Genomic DNA, 17,958 nt, shown 5'->3' on the forward strand with positions numbered 1-17,958 from the left:
AAAGCCTTATCCGAAGGAGTACGCCCTGCGTACCCTCGTACGCCCAGCGTACTCGGATACTAGGCTCCGGATAGTCCACGTTGACCAGACACTTCGCCCGAGGATGCAGTCAGTAGTGATGCAAGCGAACGCCCTGCGTACCTTCGGAGTACGCCCCATGTACGAGGAACGCCCCGCGTAAGTCCGAAGTATGCCCAGCGTACCGAGGACCTCCAGCTCCTATAAATAGATTGCGAGGGTGCCGGCTGTTTTCACAAAAATACTTCATTTCTCTCACATTTTTGCCCCGGTTTTCGTGCCGACAACATCCCGACTTCCCGGTTTCATATCTAAGCCCTAACGAAGGTCCGAAGCCCCGAGATTCCCGAGAATCTCGTCACTTTCCGGTCGAGGTGCCGCACGGGAAAATCTTGTTTTCTTCAAATCACGCACTTTCTTCGGTGAGTTCATACCCCTATAAACTACATTTTTTTTAAATGTGTTATCAATACTTTTATATTCACTTTTAAGGGGGGGAATACAAGTAAACACACGATTATTATCGTGTGTAACTTAAAGATTTCACTAAGTACTCATTTTTATCAAGTAAATCATATGTGATTAATAACCATTATATGAAATCCTTTGTATGGAAAATATAACACGATATCATCTTATCTGTTGAAATTAAATATGTTGTTATACGTATACGAATCAAACAGTTTATTTATACCTTGAGTACATGTGTTCATTTATGTCACCACAAAAAGTTACACATTACATAACAAGTGAGCATTACACTAGGGTTACTATACAAACGAAACGAACTTTTTTTGAAAAACTATAATAGTTTACGACAAACATTTTTACATGTTCAAAACTCTTTATCAAACTGTCTTACATACTTTATGCTTCCTTTCAAACACCGTTAGAATCGTATTTCAAACAAATGTCTTCTTATACTTAAAATTGTTTTTATCAAACAAACTACTTTCAAATCTTTTTATAAACTGACATCAAGTCATCTTTTCTTATATATTAAACTTTTCAAAGGTTTTGCAAAGTTTCTTTTATATTTTTATATGGTCAAAAGCATGCCTATAAATATATAATCATATGTATATATATATATATATATATATATATATATATATATATATATATATATATATATATAGACATAAAAGTTCCCGTCAGTTGGTTCAGTACCTTTGAGTAGCAAAGGCATATTTCGGTTATACACATACAATACTAGAAACTATAATCGGTTTAGTTAGAGTATACTACTTACCATTCCAAGTACCAGGAATCACACAAGATTCAGTCTATTCATGAGTCTATACAAATACATTACATACTATGAGAAGAGATACAATTATATACAATTAAAAGGCATACAATCTTAAGACATACAATTACAAAAGCATACAACTTCAAGACGTACCATTTCAAGGAATACAATTACATGAGATAGTATACTAAATATTCATATACTACAAGTACCATATCAAGAAGGTATTTTCATATAAAAAAAACAAATGGACATTTTTCATACGTAAATCTGTTTTATACTAGGTTGTGAGACGCTTCGCGTACTTTCGAGTATGCATTATTAAGCCCTGTATTATATACCATAATCCTTTGTAGGGGGAGTGTGATACTTGTGTATAGATCTATACAGGATTGATAATTGCGCACCTAAACTGTTAGCTACAGTTAGACCGGCGGGTCTGGGGTGACAAATGTCATAACATTCCAACGCCTGAAGAACGTTGTTACAGGGCGTCAGTGTCAATAGCATGGTTATAAAACTCACATGGAGTATTAAAAACACGTTGATTTATGGAGTTTCCATATATCTTAGCGATTATAACTGTACACAAATCTACTATTTTATGACATGAAAACATCATGGTAGTTCATTTTGGGACTTTTAATCTACCATCCACTTATAAACAAATATTGGATTTCTGAAGCAAACATTCAAAACAGTCGAGTCTTGGTAGAAGGCTACATTTTATATTAGTAGAAAATATGGGATTTTCTAGGATTTTCAAACGTTTACAATTACTTACAAACATATTTGTTGGTACAAACTTTCCTTCAAACATTTACAGGTCTTTCTTTACAGCTTTACAAATCAAAGTCACATAAATACTTATGAATTCACCAGCATTATTTCTGATACTCGCTTTCAAAATAACTTTTATTCCCAGGACACGGATAGACAGGTACGACTACCAGGTTCTGTGAAGACGGAGCGATCAAGACTCGTCTTTTATTGTTGAATATTCATTTTTGTAGAATTTTACTATGAAAGAACTCAAATGTAATTAAAATTATACTATTAAATGCAATGGATGATGTTGTTGCTTGTTTACTACTTTACATTTGTTGTGATACATACATGACGTCCTCCGCCCCAGAACGTTTCCGCCGTTCTCGGTTTTGGGGTGTGACGGTTTTGTTGATGCAAAGTACCCTAATAGAGTGTGTAAGCTTGAGAAATCCATTTATGGATTGAAACAAGCATCTCGCAGATGGAATCTTTGTCTCGATGAGAAAGTCAAAGAGTTCAGTTTCTTACGAAGCGAGGATGAGTCCTGGGAATATGTTAAATCTAGTTGGAGTATAGTTAGCTTTCTTGTGTTATATGTGGATGACACACTACTCATAGGAAATGACACACCAACCTTGCAAGAGGTTAAGTCTTGGCTTGGGAAGTGTTTCGCTATGAAGGACCTCGAAGAAGATGCTTATATTCTAGGGATAAGGATATTGAGAAACATGAGTAAAGGACTAATAGGACATAGTCAAAGTACCTACTTGGACAAGGTGTTGAAACGTTTCAACATGCAGGTTCCAAGAGATGAGAATTACCTATCCAAAGCAATGCCAGACTGAGTAAGACTCAAAGTCCGGGCACCGATGCGGGAAATAGTAGAAACGAGTCGAATACCATATGCTTTTGCAGTTGGTTCGATCATGTATGTTATGACCTGTACTCACCCTGATATATCCTTTGCATTGAGCATGGTTAGCAGATATCAATGGAATCCTGGTAAAGCTCACTGGACTGCAGTAAAGAACATTCTTAAGTACCTGTGAAGGACTAAGGACTGGATCCTTACCCTTGGTAGGAGTGATGACTTAAGAGTGGTAGGGTATAGTGATGCCAGCTTTCAGACCGACAAAGATAGTTTTCGCTCTCAGTCGGGCTAGATATTTACCCTAAATGGAGGATCAATAACTTGGAAAAGTTCAAAACAGGAGACTATAGCTGATTCAACGTGCGAATCAGAGTATATAGCAGCGAGTGAAGCATCGAAGGAGGTGATATGGCTGAAGAACTTCATCAGAGATCTTGGAGTTGTACCAGCTATAAAGGAGCCAATAGAGATTTTCTGCGATAGCGACAGTGCGGTTGCCTTATCCATGGAACCAAGAGATCATAACAGATCAAGGAACATCAACATAATATATTATTTCATAAGACATCAAGTAGAAGATGAACTCCTCGTAGTTAAGAGGGTATCATCAGAAGAAAATCCAACAGATCCCCTTACGAAGGGACTGAGTAGGGTTAAGCACTTGCATCAAGCTAGTAGTATTGGTCTGAAAGACGATATTAGTTGTAGTTATTAGATAGACATTTAGAAACTTGTAATTGTTAAAATGTAATTGACATTTGATGAATAATTAAAAGGTGTTTTTTATTTATAAGTGTCACTTATTTACTATCGTTTCATTTTGCATGTTTTGACTTCCAGAATAATAAGATTATTCAAACTATCCACAGTTGATCATACTTTGGAAGTAGGTTATGATAGTAGACTGTCATGAATGGGTTTTTGTATAATTGTCTAAGGTGGTAGACATAGCAAAAGATTGCTACAAATATTCATTAGTGCTCTTGAAATAAGATTTGAGTATTGGACTAAACCCACGCTCACATATCACTTCATGGAATTTATCACGAGTGATTGTGAGATGATAATATCCTATAATCTTCAAACCAAGATATATGAGTTGGCGATTATTTTTTGATTGTACATTAATAGTGAGAAATCGCATCAATAACTCGATGTTATAAACCGTGCTATTATGTATGATTCAGTGAATAGTTAGCACCTGCATATAAGTCGAAGTTTATCTGTTCCTTTATCCTAAGAGGATTAAAAGCGATATCTTGGTCCCCTCGATGATTTTGTTTTGACTTATGTGCCAGGCCCGTTCAGAACTCTATTCATGTGTTCAATTAAGTTCTATGTCGAACAAACTGGAAATCAGGAAACAAAATGTTGGAGAATGAGTATGACTTTAATTCCATCTCTTTGTCCACAAGATATCTTGTAGAACAGAGGATTATATGATCACTTATCTAATGGACGCGTCAGAGTTCGACAATGGCTTTTTGAGAGCTACGATTGCTAATCGGATTTTAAGTTACATTGGCAATTATAGTTATTAGACTTATCCAAGTGGGAGACTGTTGGAAAAGGTGTCTAAGCCCATCACTATAATTGGTATGTACTTGACCCAATAGTAGCATGGTCCATTTGGGTTGCATTCATCAAAGCAATATGTTAGGAAGGATATTTGAGTAAGAGGTTAATTATGATTTATTAATATATTATAAGTATAATCTATTAATTGAGGAATCATATTATTTAATTAGTATTGATCAAGAGTTAATTTAGTGATCAAAAGAGACTAATTAAATTGATACATATGGATTGGGCTAATGATCCATGATTGATTGATGGGCTTATGGGTTAGTCCATGAAGTGGTTATCCAAATCAAATGGGTGGATCATAAGCGTATGGGTATGGTTTAGGGTTACACATGACCCTTGATATTCTACACACACACATACACACACACACACACACACACACACATATATATATATATATATATATATATATATATATATATATATATATATATATATATATATATCCAAGTCCAAAATTGGCTACACTACTTGGATTTTGAAGAGTAAGAACCTATTTTAGAGTCTCCATAACCTCTCCATATTCATCCTAATTGTTCTTGGTGTTTTGTGATTCCATTTGAGGCATCACACTTGGGGTGCTAAGCTTTCTTGAGGTCAAGTCATTCAAACTACTACAGGAGGTAATATTCTAACTAGTTTTTATGATTCAAATAACCCCTTGCATGCTAGTTTAGGCTTCATGCTTTGGAAAATGTTTATTGCATGTATAATTAGAGAAAACTTAGATCCAAAGCATTAGGATTGTACGTGCACCGTAGGAATGTTAGAGTACATAAAACCCAACATAATTCTCCTGTTGGTCAGGTGTTGATTGACGCACCTGTCGGTGGTGTTTCCCGTGAGCACCCTTTTACTTCTGATACTGAATATGATGAGGTGTCGAACGGACTGACTCGACGTAGCACCCGTACGACCTCCAAATAATGGCTTTCCTAGCTGGATTCGCCGCTTGCAGAGTCAGCTAAGGCCAGCTCATCGGGTCGATGCCTTCTCAAGAGGCGGAACGTCGACTTCCTTTTGGGGGCAGCCATTATAGTGGTTTATATCCCCAATGATGACACTTTGAAATAGTCGAGGGGATGAGAGAAGGGGTGACTGAACTGCCCCGTGGACCTAAAGAGGAGCCATTGGAAATTGTTGCTTTAGGTAGGAATGTTTTTGGTGTTGACTCAAACATTGTTCGCGAAGTTGTTTGAAACTCACCAATCCTGATTCTGACTGGGGATGGTACTGTTGAGAGTTTTGCTTCTACTCCTCTAGCAACGCTGCCCATATATGTGCCAGGATGGGGGATATCCCAGGAATCTCGTCTTTCCCAGCATACAACGACATATGATTATGGTTCCCATGCTTTTCCCCCTGCTACCATCGTGGCTTTGGAGCTTCTCTCTAACTCACATATTTTGAACAACCTTTTATATGCAGCTGCACAGGTTTGTTCATAAATGGTGGCGACTGCCTCTCGCCTTCGTCAGAGTGATTCTAGTTTTGGTGAGCTTGCTTTGATTAAGGTCGAGCGAGATGAACTAAAAGTGAGGTTGCTGGAATTAGAAGGGGAGAAGTGGTCATTCGAGGAGTGCTTTGGTCTTTTAGCAGGGGAGAAAGCATCTTTAGAGGACAAGGTGGCTGGTTTGGATGGGTCAGTGGAACGCTTTTCTCAATAAAACGAGGTTTTAGTAGAGGAGAAGAGGGTGTTGGAGAGCCAGGTGGATTGTGTTAATAATCGGTTGGAGTTGGTGATTGCAAGGAGAAAATCTGCAGAGAAAGATTTGGGGTAATACTGTCACACCCCCGAACCGTGGAAACAGACGGTGGAAACGTCCGGGGGTGGATGACGTCACGCGTAGCATCATAACAATTGTAACATAGTAATCAAAGTAAACACAACCATTACATTATAATATAAATATTTACATCTATTTGAAAACATAGTTGTATACATCAAAATGAAAAAAAGTAAAAGACGAGATTTCCAAAACGCTCCGTCTTCACCAAAGGTTAGCATGGGTACCTGTCTATTGTTGCCCTGAGAATACAGGCAGTTTTGAAAATGTATCAGTATAAAGCTGGTGAGTTCATAAGCATGATTATTATAATGAAAACTAGTCACTGAATTTGTATAATTAATTCATTTTCATTATATGTAAATATCGTTTGTATCGAGAATCCCGGTTACCAATGGTATGTGAAAAGAATTCTGTTTGAAAACCATGGTTACTGATATGTGCATAATTAGTTAATTATTTAACATATATTCTTAGTTATTTTTGATTAATTATGAGAATAATGTGGACAAAAGGTACTTAAAATGTTGTGAATTGTGTTTTCAGTCCAAAAGATATGCTTGGAGGCAAAAAGGAGAAAAGGAAAGCAAGTGAAGATTAAAGAGTGAAAGAAGGAGTTCTACTCGGCGAGTAGATCGACCCTACTCGGCGAGTGCACGACGATATGCCAGAAGATAAATACGACTGCTAATTCAAGACGGATAAGTATGGACCTACTCGGCGAGTTGATTCTGCTACTCGCCGAGTACCCTCTGTTTTGAGATATCTATAAAAGACGAATCCTTATCCCATGGGAAGGCATTCCTGGCGATTTTTGAAGGATTAGCTGCGACTAAAAGGTTCAGAAGGCGCTAAGGAACACTAAGCTTCAAGAGTTGGAAGAATTCAAGCAATTAGGTTAATTCTACCACTTAGACTTAGGAATTAAACATGTTTGCATTAATAAACTTTGTTTTTGTGTTTGTTTCTACTGCAACTATGAGCTAAATTCGTTTTTGTTTTTGTTTGGGGAATACCAAAGAACTCCTATGGTTTAATTATTAATTTTTGCTTAATTGTCTATTGGTGATTTATTAAATTAAGTTTGTTAAAGAACCTTATGTATTAATCACTACTATTTTCTGTTAATTGGAAGGCAATTAGGTTGCATGAACATCACTTAATTGTTAACCTCATATGTCTATGTGAATGCTAAAACATATGCTTAGAAGTAATGATTATGAAACTAAGATTAATAAGAAAATAGGAAGATTAATGTGTGAGCTTGTTTGAGAAACCATCAACAAGAGGTTAATTGAATTAATAACTTAATTAACTATTACAAATCTTATTTAATCCAAATAATTAATCTAGGGAATTAATTAGTTTAAACACTTGATCAACGCTTAAATTAGTTAATTGTCTAAGGGTTAGGAGTAATGAATATGAACCTAACTATTATAATTGGTAACCAATAGCAATTAATCCACCTTAACTTAAATAACCATAGGAGTGAATTGGTTGAACCTAAATAGAAACATCTTTATCAAATTTGGTGAATAGTTGTTGCTTTAGTTAATTAGTTAATTTAGTTTGTCTAAGTTTCTAGTCTTGCAAAACTAGAGAAAAACCCTTTACTTTTATTATTTGTTTTAGTTAAAATTAGATATTAGTTTAATTGCCCGTTCCCTGAGTTCGATACCTCACTTATCAATCTATACCACTTAAAGACAGGTTCACTGCCTTTGTGTGCTCAAATTATTAATAAAAAGTAGGGATAAAACTAGTTGAATTTACACACATCAAGTTTTTGGCGCCGTTGCTGGGGAACGGTTCTAAATAATTAAGCTAATTCCTAATTTTTTCGATCCATTGTGTGAGTTTACTTGCATAAAGTTCATTTATTGCAATTTAGTAACTAGTAATTAGGTTTTCGTATCTGTTTTAGTTAGGTTAAAACTTAATTTTTTTTTTGAAATATCACTGATACTCGTCGAGTGCACTCGCACCTACTCGGCGAGTAGCAGTTTAGTCAGCAATTTTTTTTTATTTGTTTACAATCTTTTTGTTCTTTTTACGTTTTTTTTTATTTGATCAATTTCAGGACTTTCATGACCAGAGGAGCAAACACACCACTGGTTTCCCCGTTTGAAGACCCTGAATCCGCATTGAAAAGAAACAAAGGGAAGGACGTGGAGAGTTCAAGCACACCAAAGAAATCACCATTGTCCAACTTGAAGACTATTTTTGGGAAAAAGAAGAGCAGTAAATCAGGAACTTCTAGCGCTTCCTTGATAATTGAGGAGCCAATTCAAGAAGATATTGGATACGAGACCGAGGAAGAAGAGGAGGCAACGTACGAACAAGAAACCGAATCGGAGGAAGAGTTAGCATTCACTATGGCTAACATTGATGAAATTCCCATGGGAGAATGGAAGAAGAGGATGCGCGACGACCATGGCCCGGGACTTGTGCAACCCGCAATTCTCGCAACTGCTACCTTCAAGCTAAAAGGTCATATCCTAGCTTCGCTCAAGGAAATACCTTTCTATGGGAAAGATCATGAAGATGCCTACAAACATTTGGATGAAGTAAATGATGTTGCTGATTACTTCAACATTCCAAATGTAACCCGCGAAACTCAGCTACTTCGGATGCTTCCGGTAACCTTCAAGGGTGCTGCTAAAGACTGGCTCAAATCACTTCCCCCCGGGTCAGTCACTACTTGGGCCAGAATGAAGGAAGAATTTATTGATCACTTTTGCCCACCATCCAAGATAGCCAAACTCAAGAAGGCCATTGCAAACTTTGAACAACAAGCTGGAGAGTCTTTATATGAAGCATGGGAGAGGTACAAAAGTCTGCTACGAAATTGCCCACACCATGATCTAAACAGCCAGCAAGAAGTTTCCATCTTTTATGATGGAGTCAATGTCACAACCCGGCAGTTGCTAGACTCACAAGGCCCACTTACAAAGAAGCCACCCCCGGTGATTAAAGAATTGATTGAAGAATTCTCTAAACACTCTAGAGAATACCACAACCCTAGGAATGATGTCACGAGGGGAGCTGCGTACGCTGCTACTGAAGATTTATCCGCGGTCATGGCCATGTTAAAAACCATGGATAGGAGAATGGACAAAATGGATCAAACTATCCATGCCATACGGGTGGGTTGTGAAAACTGCAATGGACCTCACCTCACTAGAGATTGCGATTTGGATGAGAACGGCAACAAAAAGGCACAAGTATGTTATTCGAGTGGTGACCGGTATGATGAGGACTGGCGCAAACAAAAGAAGGAGTGGATGCCTTACGGAGAGTATAAGAAGGCCAAGGAGGAGAAGTACAGACAAAAAGGGAGAGGCTTTTACCAAAAGGAGGAGCCGGTGCAAGAGAAGAAGCCAAGCTTGGAAGATATGCTAACTAAATTTGTGGCCGCTTCCGAGAAAAGACATAGTGACCATGATGCTGCTATCCAAGAAACAAGAACAATGCTCAGGAACCAGCAAGCATCCATCCACAACATAGAAACGCAGCTTGGGCAACTTGCTCAACAACTAAACCAAAGGTCACCGGGTGAGCTTCCTAGCAAAACCGAGAACAACCCACGAGGCGCACAAGTAAATATTGTTACCACAAGAAGTGGGAAGATCATTACTCCCCTAGCCCCCATTCGAACTGAAGCAACCAAGGACTCACAGAAGGAAGGAACGGAAGAACAAGTCGAAAACCAACACTCACAATCTGAGAGTCCTACTCGCCGAGTAGGACCGATGGACTCGGCGAGTACCCCTGCTAAAACAAATGAACAGCCGCCCTTGAAACCATACCAGCCTCCAATGCCATACCCCGCCCGAGCCAAGAAAGAGAAGCAGGAAGAGGAATATCAGAAGTTTCTAGATCATATTAAAAGTCTTCAAATCAACATTCCTTTCATTGAAGCCGTCATGCAAATGCCCAAGTATGTAAAGTTCCTTAAGGAACTCCTCACTAACAGAAGAAAGATGGAGGAAGTGCAGAAGGTAGTGCTTAATGAGAATTGCTCCGCCGCAATGCTAAACAAATTACCAAAGAAGAAGGGTGATCCGGGGAGCTTAACTTTGCCTTGACAATTTGACAACTTGGCTGCAATTCATGCCTTAGCTGATTCTGGAGCAAGTGTGAACCTTATGCCATACTCGTTCTTTAAGAAGCTGGACCTCCCGGAGCCAAGGCCAATTCGAATGGCAATTCATTTGGCAAACAAGAATGTTACTTTCCCAAGAGGCATTTGTGAAGATTTGCTAGTGAAAGTAGACAAATTTGTCTTCCCGGCTGATTTCATCATTCTCGACATGGAGGTGGATCCGCAAGTGCAAATCATCCTTGGAAGGCCCTTCCTCAACACCGCTAGCGCTATCGTAGACATGAGAGATTCTAAGCTCACATTGCGAGTTGGGGACGATTCAGTGACATTCAGGGTAGACCAAGCCATGAAGTACTCAAGGAGTAGTGACGACACGACATTCTCAATCGACATGCTTGACGAAATATTGGAAGAAGACATACCTAAAGATTCCAGCAAGTTTGCAGCTTTGGATGAAGTATTTGATCCAGAAAAGGACTTACTAGAGATTGAAAGACTGTTGGAAGAAGCGGAGTATGAAGAAATAAAGAAGCAAGCTGAAAGCCCTACTCGCCGAGTAGACCCGATCTACTCGCCGAGTACATCTGAAGAAAAGCCAGAAGTCGTGAATGCAGCCACCAACTCGCCGAGTACCAAACCTGCACTCGGCGAGTCCGTCCCTATGCACAACAAATTGGAGCTCAAAACACTACCTGACCATCTGGAGTATGCCTTTCTGGAAGAAGGAAATCAGAAGCCTGTGATCATAGCCTCGGACCTATCCAAGACGGAAAAGGAGGAGCTTGTACGCGTGTTGAAGAAAAGGAAAAGAGCCATCGGATGGAGCATCTCCGACATCAAGGGAATAAGCCCATCCTACTGCTCTCACAAAATCAATTTAGAAGAATGAGCAAGGCCGGTGGTGCAACATCAAAGACGATTAAACCCGAACATGCAAGAAGTCGTCAAGAAAGAGGTGGTCAAGCTTTTGGATGCAGGAATCATCTACTCCATCTCCGATAGTCCATGGGTGAGTCCGGTCCAAGTGGTGCCCAAGAAAGGAGGAATGACGGTCATTACCAACGAAAAGAACGAGTTAATTCCAACACGAACGGATGCCAAGCCAAGACTAATACGATGGGTGCTGCTTCTTCAAGAATTCGATATAGAGATACGAGACAAGAAAGGAATGGAGAACGTAGCGGCCGATCATTTATCTAGGCTCGAGAACCCGAAATTGCAAGAAGATAAGGATGGAGACGACTTTCTGGATGAATACATTATGGTGTCCGTGGGAGAGGAGCCATGGTTCGCAGACATAGCTAACTATTTAGCTACAAATTACGTTCCGAAGGATTATAGTAGTCAGCAAAAGAAGAAATTCTTTGCGGAGATCAAATATTACTTTTGGGACGATCCATACCTCTTTCGAAGCTGTGCGGATGGAATTATAAGAAGATGTGTGTTCGGGAAGGAAAGTCGAAGAATACTAGAGCACTGCCATAGCGGGCCCACGGGAGGACATCATGGAGCACACTATACCGCAAAGAAGATCTTTGACATTGGGTTCTATTGGCCTACAATCTTCAAAGATGCAGCCCAATATGTCAAAGAATGCGATGCTTGTCAAAGGGTGGGAAACATTTCATCTCGAAATGAGATGCCACAACATAGCATTCAAGTGTGTGAGGTGTTCGACGTGTGGGGCATTGACTTCATGGGACCTTTTCCCACCTCCAAAGGAAACAAGTACATCCTAGTGGCGGTAGATTATGTTTCGAAATCGGCGGAGGCGCAGGCTTTACCTACAAATGACGGACGGGTAGTGGTACGATTCTTAAAAAAACTATTCTCCCGGTTTGGTGTTCCGAAGGCCCTAATTAGTGACCGTGGCACACACTTTGCCAATGATCAATTGGAAAAGGTGCTCAAGAAATATGGGGTGACCCATAAGTTCTCCACGTCATACCACCCGCAAACGAGTGGACAAACTGAAGTGACCAATCGAGCTTTGAAGCGTATTTTAGAGAAGTCGGTGGGAAGCAACCGCAAGGAATGGTTGGATAAATTGGATGACGCGCTATGGGCATTTCGTACCGCTTTCAAAACACCTATTGGTACTACACCATATAGGTTAGTTTATGGAAAGTAATGTCATTTACCGATTGAAATCGAGCATAAGGCATATTGGGCGTTAAAGAGGTGCAACTTTGACATGGAAGAATTGAAGACCAACCGTCTAATGCAAATGAATGCCCTTGAAGAACTCCGAAATGAGGCTTATTCTAGTTCATGGCTCTATAAAGAAAAGACCAAGAGATGACATGACAAAAGAATCAAAAGCAAAGACATCCATAAAGGCCAAAAAGTACTACTTTTTAATTCCCGATTAAAACTTTTCTCGGGCAAACTCAAATCAAGGTGGGATGCTCCCTTTTTGGTCAAGACGGTGTTTCCTCACGGGGATATAGAATTGATCTCAAGAGACGGCACACCATTTAAAGTCAATGGTCATAGAGTGAAGAAATATGAAGAAGGAGTCCCCCGAAATGAAGGATTGGAGGATCTGCTACTGTGCGGAATCGCAAACACGTAGACGGGGCGGAGTCCAGCTAATGACTCCATCAAAAGAAGCGCTTCTCGGGAGGCAACCCGAGTTTCACGTTTGCATTTTCTTTCCTTTTCTTTATTTTTCATATTGTTTTTTTTTTCATTCTTCTTCATTTATTCTATTTCTCTAAGTGCTTGAGGACAAGCTATACTGTGAGTGTGGGGTGGAAGGGCTAAACAAAGGAATTCATACAGTAAAATTGGCAAATTAAATTTTTTTTTTCAACCTGAGACATCTACTCGGCGAGTATATCGACTATACTCGGCGAGTAAATGTTCACTTACAGCCAAAAGTCGATAACATGCGTGTCTACTCGGCGAGTAGATCCATTCTACTCGGCGAGTAGCCGGTTCAAACCCAGTAAATTAAAACCTGTAAAAATTATTATTACTCACCAATTCATCCCCACACTCGCCGAGCATATCCTCTCAGCCGCATCTCTAAGTGTTCTTCAAGATCTCTCCAATTTTCTTCTTCTTTCTCTTCATTCAAGCAACAAGGTAACATCTTTACCCTTTAATTTTATGAAAGGTCCAATCTTTATCACATATCTTCCCATATTTATTATGATTTCGGATTTGGGGAGTTTTTCCCAATTTTTAGGGCTTTGATTTACTCATGAATTAGAGGTTGTTTGGAGTAATTTCTTCAAGATCTATGGTTAGATAAGTAATTACAACAAAACCCTATGAACAAATTGGACTATTACATAGATTACACAGATCCGATCTCGATCTGTCAAAAAGTTCATACTACTCGGCGAGTATGTTCGTGTACTCGGCGAGTAGGTCCCAATAAGATCAAAAATTTTCCTGTTTTAATTATGGGGTGTTGTTTGTTGCTGTGTTATTGGTATGTTTATGCAGATAGCATGGCAAGGAGAGGACAGTCATCACGTGGAGGAGGCCATGGTGATATGCCATGGTTAGCCTTTCAACAAATCACCTCCAAATCCTCCAAAACTCGAGCCCTAAACAGGTTGGAGGCGCTGCGACAGAAAGAAATCCACTTGCCCAATGCAGTGGATTGGGGATGGATGGGCAATGTCGGCTTGGAAGAGGAACTTACTCCATATTTGGTGAAAGATTGTAACTTGGGTTATGCCAACATCACTTGTGATGGTTGGTTGCAATTGTTTAAAATCCAAGAGCAAGTATATGCGGAGTTGTGCTTGGAATTCTTTGCTACCATTTCATTCCAAGGTGGTAGTGAGTATTACAATCCAAACACGATCTCGTTTTCTTTGGGAGGAGAGCTGCGACAATGCAGCATGGTTGAGTTCTCTTGGCGGTTGGGCATCTACGATCAAGACATGTCGATGACGGAATACTTTGAAGCCTTCTTGGAGAATACCTACAAAGAACTTCCCGAGGGGGTGGTGGCGTCGACATGGTGGAGTACAATTGCTAACCGGGTCTACATACCTTCCACTGCTCAAGAAGGTCATATCCGTTCTCCAATCCATCGACTCATTCACCGGTTCGTTGCAAGCACGATCAACATGCGGAAGGATGGGGACAAAGTTCCCATCCTTGATATCTTTTACTTGTGGAGTATCATCACTCCCGATGTCTTCTGCAACCTCCCGTACTACGTTGCTAAATTTCTTGTGGAGGGAGCGGTTAAGGAGAAGATAAACTCGAAGATCAATGGGGGCATGTTCATTAATCGGCTTGCGAGATCATTTGGGATCTTGAAATTGCCGCAAGCTCAAACGCTAACGATTATCCACCCTCCTCCGTTCAACACTGCACTTTTTAGGAGGGCTCGGATAGTTGAAAATTTTGGTGATTCTTTTACTATCCCAAATGAGGATGAGCCGGCGGTCCCCGAGGAGCCGGGAAGGCGGGTTAGGCCAAGGAGTGAGCGGGTACGAGAAGATCCACCGGTTATTCCGGTGGAGGATAACGAGGGATGGAACTAAGTGGAGTATCGACACTACTTGGATGATATAGGGCGAGGGGTTAATTACACCAATCAATCCTTCAAGTATCTTTTCCAACAAAGGCATATTGACCCGCGACCGGGACCCGGCTACCCTTACATTATGGATTGGGACGAAAGGATGCGAAGAACGGGTGGAGAAGGAGGTAGTGGAGCTGGAGGAGCCGGGATGGAAGAGGAAGAATGAAGATTTTATTTTATTTTGTTTTGTTTGGTTATGATGTTTGTTTTAAGACAATTGTGGACATGTTGAATTTGGCTATGTGGTTGGAATATTAGTGTTACTTTTAGTTTTCTTTTCAGGTATTGAAGCTAGGAAGCATGCTATTTAGGAAGGGTCAAGAGAGGAATGAGAGTCTTTATGAGTGATTATGGTGTCTTGTTCCTAGGATTGAGTCCGTACGAATCGAGAGTTTATTGAAGTGTTGCTGCTTAGGAAGTTCACGGGAGAGTACATTTATGTTTCCATGTCAACACTAGCGTAAAGAGAGACAGCGGTTCATAAAACTCTGGAAATATAAGCTCTACTCGCCGAGTGCACTAATACTACTCGGCGAGTACGTCTGCTTTTGCACGAACTACTTTGCCAATCGAGTTCTACTCGCCGAGTTTGATCACCTACTCGTCGAGTAGCCTGCTACAAGAGGAGTTTCTGATTTGTTCTGGCTAGTTTTTCTGCGCCATTCATACACTCTTTATGAATTACTACTGAGGATTGTGCAACAACCCTTTTTCCTTGGAGTTTTCGAGCTATCAACCACACGAGATTTTGACACCCGTGCCATGGATGAGCTATTCCCATGGTTAAAGTCACTAGAAGAAGGAGTTGAAGAAGAGAGTGTCAACCTAGCGACTGCTACGCCAGGGGAGTTTGTTCCAACTTTCTCTCTATTTGCATTTTTAGTTGTTATAATATGCAATGAGGGCATTGCATAAAATAAGTGTGGGGTAGGGGGTTAGTCACATCTTAGAACACTTAGAATCTTAATTTAGGCTAATTTTTTAAATTTTTTTTTGCATATAAAAAATGCTTAGGTCTTAAATTAGAAAATTTTGGTAAAAATTAGGATTCCATATTAGAATTGTGTTAATAATTGCATGAGAACCCAAATGTTTAGTTGAGCCTATACACGTTCTAGTGCATTTGTGGCTTCCTTATTTCAGTGAAATCATGAGTCAAAAACACGACCTTGCTCAGCCTGAGGGATGCAATATGTTTAGCAGCCTAAACCTGAAATGTATCCAGGAAAGTTTTTATCATTAGCCAATAAAGGTTGAGATTGAGCGCCCTTGCTTAAGCATGTAGGGATTTGAGTGAAAAAAATATATTGAGAAATACATGAAAATAAAAAAGAAAAAAAAATTGCTAGAAAAGTTATAGGAATTTTGGAGCAAATGAAGTGAAGATCTGAAGATCAAAATTCCAAGAAGTCCAAAAAGTTGAAGATACCAAAAGTCAATACAAGTTGGAGAATTCAAAGATATCAAAGATCAAATTATCAAGAAAGTGAAGAATTCAAAGAATTCCATAGTGGTATCGAAAAGTTGTAATTCTAGAATATGTATGCTTGGGTTGCTCAATTAAAAATACCTTGAGGGTAAAGAGATTTTCTGAGGATGGATTCGGAGGGTTGCATAAAATGAGCATAGTTCGGGGTGAGTAGGCGAATGTTTATGAGGATTGTGAGTATTTGAAGTATGGGGAGTTTTTAGGAATTTTAGACACAAATGCATGCGTTGCGGTCTTGGCATAATGGCTGGGTTGGATTGGAGTTATTAATGTGATTTTAATGTGTTTAAAATTTAGTTTTGCTTGGGGGCAAGCAAAAGTCAAGTGTGGGGTATTTTGATATGTGCATAATTAGTTAATTATTTAACATATATTCTTAGTTATTTTTGATTAATTATGAGAATAATGTGGACAAAAGGTACTTAAAATGTTGTGAATTGTGTTTTCAGTCCAAAAGATATGCTTGGAGGAAAAAAGGAGAAAAGGAAAGCAAGTGAAGATTAAAGAGTGAAAGAAGGAGTTCTACTCGGCGAGTAGATCGACCCTACTCGGCGAGTGCACGACGATATGCCAGAAGATAAATACGACTGCTAATTCAAGACGGATAAGTATGGACCTACTCGGCGAGTTGATTCTGCTACTCGCCGAGTACCCTCTGTTTTGGGATATCTATAAAAGACGAATCCTTATCCCATGGGAAGGCATTCCTGGCGATTTTTGAAGGATTAGCTGCGACTAAAAGGTTCAGAAGGCGCTAAGGAACCCTAAGCTTCAAGAGTTGGAAGAATTCAAGCAATTAGGTTAATTCTACCACTTAGACTTAGGAATTAAACATGTTTGCATTAATAAACTTTGTTTTTGTGTTTGTTTCTACTGCAACTATGAGCTAAATTCGTTTTTGTTTCTGTTTGGGGAATACCAAAGAACTCCTATGGTTTAATTATTAATTTTTGCTTAATTGTCTATTGGTGATTTATTAAATTAAGTTTGTTAAAGAACCTTATGTATTAATCACTACTATTTTCTGTTAATTGGAAGGCAATTAGGTTGCATGAACATCACTTAATTGTTAACCTCATATGTCTATGTGAATGCTAAAACATATGCTTAGAAGTAATGATTATGAAACTAAGATTAATAAGAAAATAGGAAGATTAATGTGTGAGCTTGTTTGAGAAACCATCAACAAGAGGTTAATTGAATTAATAACTTAATTAACCATTACAAGTCTTATTTAATCCAAATAATTAATCTAGGGATTTAATTAGTTTAAACACTTGATCAACGCTTAAATTAGTTAATTGTCTAAGGGTTAGGAGTAATGAATATGAACCTAACTATTATAATTGGTAACCAATAGCAATTAATCCACCTTAACTTAAATAACCATAGGAGTGAATTGGTTGAACCTAAATAGAAACATCTTTATCAAATTTGGTGAATAGTTGTTGCTTTAGTTAATTAGTTAATTTAGTTTGTCTAAGTTTCTAGTCTTGCAAAACTAGAGAAAAACCCTTTACTTT

The 17,958-nt window shown here is 39.1% G+C and overlaps 1 non-coding gene across 1 annotated transcript; it reads right to left on the reverse strand.

Moving 5' to 3' along the window:
- Window positions 1-9,045: 9,045 nt before the first annotated feature.
- LOC111884475 (small nucleolar RNA R71) lies at window positions 9,046-9,152 on the reverse strand. Its single transcript, XR_002847791.2, has one exon. It is a non-coding gene; the product is annotated as a small nucleolar RNA R71 (small nucleolar RNA).
- Window positions 9,153-17,958: the final 8,806 nt, after the last annotated feature.

Source organism: Lactuca sativa, chromosome 8 (genome assembly GCF_002870075.4).
Source record: "Lactuca sativa cultivar Salinas chromosome 8, Lsat_Salinas_v11, whole genome shotgun sequence".
NCBI lineage: Eukaryota > Viridiplantae > Streptophyta > Magnoliopsida > Asterales > Asteraceae > Lactuca > Lactuca sativa.